This window comes from Suricata suricatta, chromosome 11 (assembly GCF_006229205.1).
Source record: "Suricata suricatta isolate VVHF042 chromosome 11, meerkat_22Aug2017_6uvM2_HiC, whole genome shotgun sequence".
Taxonomy (NCBI): Eukaryota; Metazoa; Chordata; class Mammalia; order Carnivora; family Herpestidae; genus Suricata; species Suricata suricatta.
The window spans coordinates 80,504,751-80,512,412 of NC_043710.1; the positions used below are offsets into that span (position 1 = coordinate 80,504,751).

At 34.3% G+C, this 7,662-nt stretch overlaps 1 protein-coding gene across 3 annotated transcripts in view; it reads right to left on the minus strand.

Moving 5' to 3' along the window:
• JAM3 (junctional adhesion molecule 3) overlaps positions 1-7,662 on the minus strand; it is a 76,895-nt gene that overhangs the window by 25,837 nt on the left and 43,396 nt on the right. Inside the window, exon 1 of one of the 3 annotated variants that reach the window (XM_029956348.1) lies at positions 3,191-3,357. The exons of the other annotated variants lie outside the window; for them this stretch is intronic. The gene's annotated coding sequence lies outside the window, so the exon portion shown is untranslated. Of the gene's footprint in view, positions 1-3,190; positions 3,358-7,662 lie in introns of those variants that run through there. 3 annotated transcript variants of the gene reach the window in all.

Here is a 7,662-nt window from a genome sequence, read left to right on the forward strand (position 1 = left end):
TAACAGTTTCGTATTGATTACAGATTCTGGTATCAGAGCATTCTGGAAAGTGTGTTCTCTCACATGCCATAGAGAAATAATTCAAAGTAACATCTGCATTCCAGCTACAGACACTGCAATCATCCATCCAACATGCCCTCTCTAGAACCACTCCATCTTTGTATCCTTCAGAGGTACATGCAAGCAGCCTTTACTGTTATGGTAAAAGGCAGTGCAAACATATCTCCCTATTATAGAATCTTAAAAACTCTAGGCTTGAACATGTAAGGTAATTTCTCCTACAAAAGCCACTGTATAAAAGACAAGGGCTGGTTGTTTTCTTTTTGTTTTATTCTACTAACATTTCAACAAGAGGAAACATATTCAAGCTATAATACATGTGTTTCAGATTTAACATTTTTTAAAAATGTTATGAAATATCCCAATGGGCACTAACCTATTAGAGGAGTGGGGGAAGTGGAGCAGGTGGTCTTCACAAAAAAGCTAAATCCTCCTATATTCATATTAGTTTTAGTGCAATCCCACCTGAGGTGGAAGAAAAAATTATAAACTACCAAGTATTTCTCCTTTAATACAGGAGTAAGAAGATCTTTTTCTTTTTCTTCATTTACTTATTTATTTTGAGAGAGAGAGAGAGAAAGAGAATGAGAATGTGAGTGGGGGAGGGGCAGAAAGAGAAGGAGAGAGAGAATCTCAAGTAGGCTGTGGACCCCCATGCAGGGTTTGAACTCATGAACTGTGAGATCACGACCTGAGCTGAAATCAGGAGTCAGACTTAACTGACTGAGTCACATAGGTGCCCCAGATCTTTTTCTCTTAATGACCACTGATTGATACACAGACTAAACAAATCATATAAAAAGCAACTTAATTTGCTTTTTCTTATCTCAATGAAGAAAAAATATTCTATCCATTTACATTGTAAATTAAGACCAGAATATATTTAATAAATATAACTAATGCTAAAAAAATTTTTAATTTTATATTAAAGCCAGTTGTATATTAAAGCCAGTCAATATAGGAGTCAAATCTAGAGACACCTGGGTGGCTCAGTCAGTTAAGCATCTGACTCATGATTTCGGCTCAAGTCACGATCTCATGGTTCATGAGTGTGAGCCTCTGCTTGTGATCTTCTCTCTCCCTGTCTCTGCCCCTCCCCTGCTCATTCTCTCATGCTCTCTCTCAAAATAAATAAATTTTAAGAAGAGTAAAATCTAGAGTTTAGTGACACATGCATAGTCAGGACTAAATGTATAAAACATGATGAATCCATAAACATACAATGAACATAGGAAAAGAGACAAATGCAAAAGTGTCAAAAAAAATAGAAAATGGAATAACAACTATGCTATTCATCACAGTGTAATAGTATTTTGAAATATTAATAGTGGCAGGCTTTAGCCAATCATCACTAACAAATGACCTTTGATTTTCTTTTTAAAATGGTTAACCACCATTCACTCATCTTCAACTGCTCTACTATGGGTAGAAAAATTAGAGATGCTTATTTTGAGGGAAAAATATTCTCTGGAAAGCCACATCAAATACTTTTTATCATTCTAAAAGAAAACGAAAACAAACCAATGGTCTTAGCTTAATTTCCCTACTGCTAATTTCAACCTAACAAAAGTTAATGCTTCCAGCCCTGATTAGCCTATTTTTTCATGACAAAAGTGACTCTGAAAAATTGATTTTAGTATCCTATGGTTTACTTTAATAACAAAATGCACTAAGAATCCATGAAATAAAAAATTTATTTTAATAAATAACTTTATTTTTAGAGTGACTGCAAAGGAGTTACATGATGGAGTTTTTAGGGTATGGTACTGTGATGGAGAATACATGACTAAGCATTATGAAACCCTTTACATCTGTACAGCACAAAGAGTGAACTTTATAAAAGTTTTTAAAAATACATCATCCAGGATGGAATGCAGACTGACAAATAAAACTAACAGTATTACCAATAATATAACCACATCTATGAGGGTAGGGAAGAAAGGAGCTAACATAAATAACTTTATAAAAATAGTGTTCTTACTGTATACCATAAGGCTACCAACAGAAAAATTTTATACAAACACTGTACTCTAGCTGATAAATTTGTTTCACACAGTGGCATGGGTTAGCAATTCTGATAATACTTTACATATATAACAGGGTTGAACAAGTAAGAACTATAAATATGCCACAGACAATGAGAGCCAAGTTTCTCACTGCCAAAGAAAGAAGATATGAATATGCAACGGTTTTGGAAAAGCTGGAATTAACCCTGCAGTACTGAATTAGACATACCAATATAAACTAATGTTTATTTTAATATACATACAAATAGAGAAATAAACAGGGATATGTGTAGTCATGGGCTAGTATAAATACATTAATCTCTTAGCCCTGTCTACTGAGAGAACTTAGAAAGTACTACCACTTAGGGGTGCCTTGGTGGCTCAGTTGGTTAAGCATCTGACTTCAGGTCATGATCTAACAATTCACCCCACATTGGGTGAGTTTGAGCCCCACATCACAAGCCCTGCTTTGGGTGAGCTTGAGCCCCATACAAGGTTAACATGAGTCCCGCTTCTCTCTCCCTCTCTCTCTCTCTGCCTCTCTCTCGGCCACTTGGGCTTTCTCTCTCTCTAAAAAAAAAAAAAGAAAAGAAAAGAAAAGTGCTGACACTTAAGTAACAAAAAATATAACTCAGTGCCCGGATCTTGGTTTCTAAATACCATACTCAAGAAAAGGGAGCTAGAGTTCCTTGGGAAAATGGCTTATTCTAGGATATGACAGGGAAAATCGAAGATACACTGGACCACCTTGTAGTGCCAAAAAGTCAGGTAGTGCTCAAACAACAATATAATATCAAAGAACCAGGAGCTAAACTGAAAGAACTTCCAGTGGCTAAAGCTGGAAGATTTGAGCCAAAATTAAACTGTGAAAGCACTAGACAATAATACAAAGAATAAAATAAATATCCATGAGTCCAAAATGACATAAATAAATGAATAAGCAAATAAATGAGAATATTCATTATAAAATAATTCCAACTAATTAATGCAGAAAGAATTAGGTAAATTTAAAAAAACTATTTGACAATAAAATATTATGAAAAAAAACAAAGTATGTTACAGAAACTAAAAAAAAAGAATGATTAAAAAAATAATAATAGAAAAATAAAAATTAAAAATATCACCTTTAGACCAGAGTAACAATTGTTGCAGGCAAGATCCACTGATGATTGCCAAAATCAGGGTAAAATTTTAAGAAGAAACAGAGGATTTGAATTGTTTCATAATATCTGATCCTCCAAAATATTCATTATCATATAACTATATGTGGAGGAGCATTTGATACTCCTCCATCCAAGAGGTGAATCCTAATTCTCTTCCCCTTGAGTGCAGGCTGCTCTTATAAATAACAGAGTTCAAAAAGGGAAAACTAGTAAGTTTTTGGTGAAGAAACCTTGAGGATCCCACCTAAACCTAGAGATTTAGGTAACATCAGCAATGTCATAATCATATTATTGACCCTTTGTTACATATGATGGGAAGGGTATTACACCACTGTGGTATTCTCCTCCCCTCACCCACAAAATCTATAACCCAAATCTAATCATGAAAATCATCAGACAAACTCAAATTGATTGACATTCTACAAAAAAAAAACTACTGTTGTTTAAATATGTCAAGGTCACAAGTTACAGCTAACAGCAAACAAAGGAGATATCCAAACAGAATAAGGACTACATAATTGGAAAGAAGGAAAGAAAAAAAAAAAAAGAGGAAAAGACAAAGAAATGAGACAGAGAAAACAAACAGCAAGAGAACATATGTAAGCCTAACTGTATAAATAACTACATTAAATTAAATGGTTGAAATATCCCAAATAGAAAGCAGAAGCTGTCAGATTAAAAAAAATAAGCAAGACATCTTTAAATATTGACACAAATAGGCTAGATATAAAAGTGTTATTTCCACTCAAAAAAAATGGGATGGCTATATTAATATATGACATAGTAGACTTTAAATGATATTAACAGAGAAAATAAAAAGGTCATGCATAATAATAAAGGGGTCAATTCATCAAGAGGACATAACAATGATGTACCTAATAAGAAAGCTGCAGAATATATGATGCACAAATCCAGTTGTTAAATTGCAATACTCTTCTCTGGTTAATTAATGGAACAAGAAGACAAGAAACCAGTAAGAACATAGACTTTAAAAAGCACTATCAACTTGACTTAGTTGATATTTATAGAACACTTCACTCAAGGACAGCATGTGTATTTACATTCTTCTCAAATGCACATGCAACATTCAGCAAAGTAGACCATATTCTGAGCCATAAAATAAATCACAAAAATATTTAGAAGACAAGTCATACAATGTCTAGCCACAATGAAACTAAATTAGAAATCAATAACAGAAAGGTATCTGGAAAACCCCTAATGTTTGGAAAGTAAACACTAAGCAGTTTTTTAAAAGCCATAGATCAAAGAAGAAATCAAAAGGGAAATTCAAAGTATTTTGAAATGAACAAAACTGAAAACATCACAGATCAGAATTTAGTAGACCACTAAAGCAATAATTAGAGTAAAATTTATACCAGTAACCACCTACATTAGAAAAGAATAAAAGTCTCAAATCAACCATCTTGGCTTCTGCATTATGAAAGTAAGAAGAAATGAACAAATTGTATCCACGGTGAGCAGAATAAAGAAAATAATAAAGATCAAAGCAAAAATCATGAGATAGGAAACAGAAAAATCAGTAAAACCAAAAGATAGTTTTGTAAAAAGAAGAATAAAATTAACAAACGTCTACTTAGACTTCGAAAAAAAACTAAGACACAATATCAGGCATGAGAGAGGGGACATCACTATGGTTGTACGGATATTTTATAAAATGAAACAATATTACAAGCAAGTTTATACTTTTAAATTTAACAACTTAAAATAAATTGGAAGACACAAACTTCTAAAGCTTACTCAAGAACAAATGAATAACCTGAATATCGTTCTATTAATCGCCCCACACAGAAAACAAATAGACTCCTCCAGGCCCAGACAGGTTCACTGGTGTATTCTATCAAACATTTAAGGAAAAAAAACTTATTCTAAACAAATTCTTCCAGAAAAGTAAAGAGAAAGAACTATTTCATAACTTATTTACTCTATGAAGGTAGCATTATCCTAATACCAAAATCACACAAATGCATAACAAGCAAACTATAGACAAATGTTATTTCATGGATGTAGATGAAATAAAATCTTAGCAAAGCAAATCCAAAAATATTTATATTTTTTAAGTATTTATTTACTTTATGGGGAGGGGCAGAGAGAAGGAGACAGAGAACCCCAAAAAAATATTTTTAAAAGATCAACTAAGGTTTATCCCAGGAATGCAAGATTGGCTTAACATCTGAAAACCAATCAATGTAATTAATCATACGAACAAGCTAAAACTATGATATTCTCAATAAATGCAGAAATATCATTTGACAAAATCCAACATCCATTCCTGTTAAAAATATTTAGAATAGAAAGGAACTTCCAGAGATAGAAAACAGAAAAATAAATAGAAGAAAGTTAATTAACCAACAGCTACTTCAATTAAACCAAAATTAAGAATAGAGGGAATTTCCTAACCATGATCAATAGTATCCATGACAAACTCATTGCTAAAATTATAGTTAGGTGAAAGATTGAATGCTTTTCCCCTAAACACCAAGAGAATGTTCTCACCATTTCTAGACAATACTGTATTGGAAGTTTTAGATAGTACAATCAGACATGAAAAAGAAATTTTCCAGGGTGCCTGAGGCTTACTTGGTTGAGCATCCAACTTCAGCTCAGGTCATGATCTCACAGTTCATGAATTCAAGCCCCACATTGGGCTCACGGCTGTCAGCACAGAGTCTGCTTCAGATCCTCTGTCCCCCTGTCTGTCTACCCCTCCACCACTCTGTTTCTCTCAAATATGAAGAAGTATTTTTAAAAATAAGAAATTTTCCAATACGTCAGACTGGAAAAGAAGAAATAAATCTATCTTTATTTGCAGATGACAGGATCATCTATGTTAGGACTCAGTAAACTACAATCCAAAGTCCAATATATAACCTGCTCTTTTTTTTTTAATTCCTCCTGGTTTTTGTTGCTGTTATTTGTTTTGGTAAATAAAATTTTATTGTAACACAGCCACACCCATTCATTAATGTCATTGTTTATGGGTTCTTCCATTCTAAAATGGCAGAGTTGACAGCCACTGTGGAAAACAGTGTGGAGGTTTCTCAAAAATTAACAATAGAACTCCCCTATGATCCAGCAATAGCACTGCTAGGGATTTACCCAAGGGATACAGAAGTATTGATACATAGTGGCACATGTACCCCAATGTTCATAGCAGCACTTTCAACAATAGCCAAATCATGGAAAGAACCTAAATGTCCATCAACTGATGAATGGATCAAGAAGATGTGGTTTATATATACAAGGGAATACTTACTACGTGGCAATGAGAAAGAATGAAATCTGGCCATTCATGGCAATGTGGATGGAACTCGAGGGTGTCATTCTAAGTGAAATAAGGCAGAGAAGGACAGATACCATGTTTTCACTCATATGTGGAATAGGAGAAACTTAACAGAGGACCATGGGGGTGGGGAGGGGGGAAAATAGGGAGAGGGAGGGAGGAAAATCATGAGAGACTCTTGAACACTGGAAACAAACTCAGGGCTTAAGGGGGAGGGGGACTGGAAAAGGCGGGTAATGGGCATGGAGGAGGTCAATTGTTGGGATGAGCACTGGGTATTGTATGGAAACCAACTTGACACTAAACTATAAAAAAAATAAAATGGCAGAGTTGAATAATTGTGAAAGAGATCTTATGGAAGAAAAATTAACATAAGAAAAGATGCCCAACATCATCAGCCATTAACGAAATGCAAATTAAAATAATAAGATACCTGGGGCTAGCTCAGTTGGTATAGCATATGACTTTTGACCTTGGGATCTGAGTTTGAGACCCATACTGGGCACAGGGATTACTTTAAAATAAATTTTAAAAAATAAGATACCACCACACACCTATTAGAATGTCTAAAATTAAGAAGACTGTTCATAACAAGTATTGACAAGAATGTCAAAAACCTGAGTAGCTCAGTTGGTTAAGAGGCCGACCTTAGCTCAGGTCATTATCTCACAGTTCATGGGTTCAAGCCCTGCATCAGGCTCTGTGCTGACAGCTAACAGTCCAGAGCCTGTTTCAGATTCTGTGTCCCCTCTCTCTCTGCTCCTCCCCAACTCCTGCTATCACTCTCTCTCAAAATTAAATAAACATTAAAAAAGAAAAAAAAATGTCAAAAACTGGATTTCTCATCTACTGAAGGTGGAAACGTAAAATGGTACAACCACTTTGGAAAATAATTTAGGAGTTTCTTAAAAATTTTAAATATACCTGTCATTTGCCCCGTTTAGCCAAAGTTATATTGAAGAAGAAAACCAAAACGGGAGGCATCACAATCCCAGACTTTAGCCTCTACTACAAAGCTGTCATCATCAAGACAGTATGGTATTGGCACAAAAACAGACACATAGACCAATGGAATAGAATAGAGAATCCAGAGCTGGGCCCACAAATGTACGGTCAATTAATTTTTGACAAA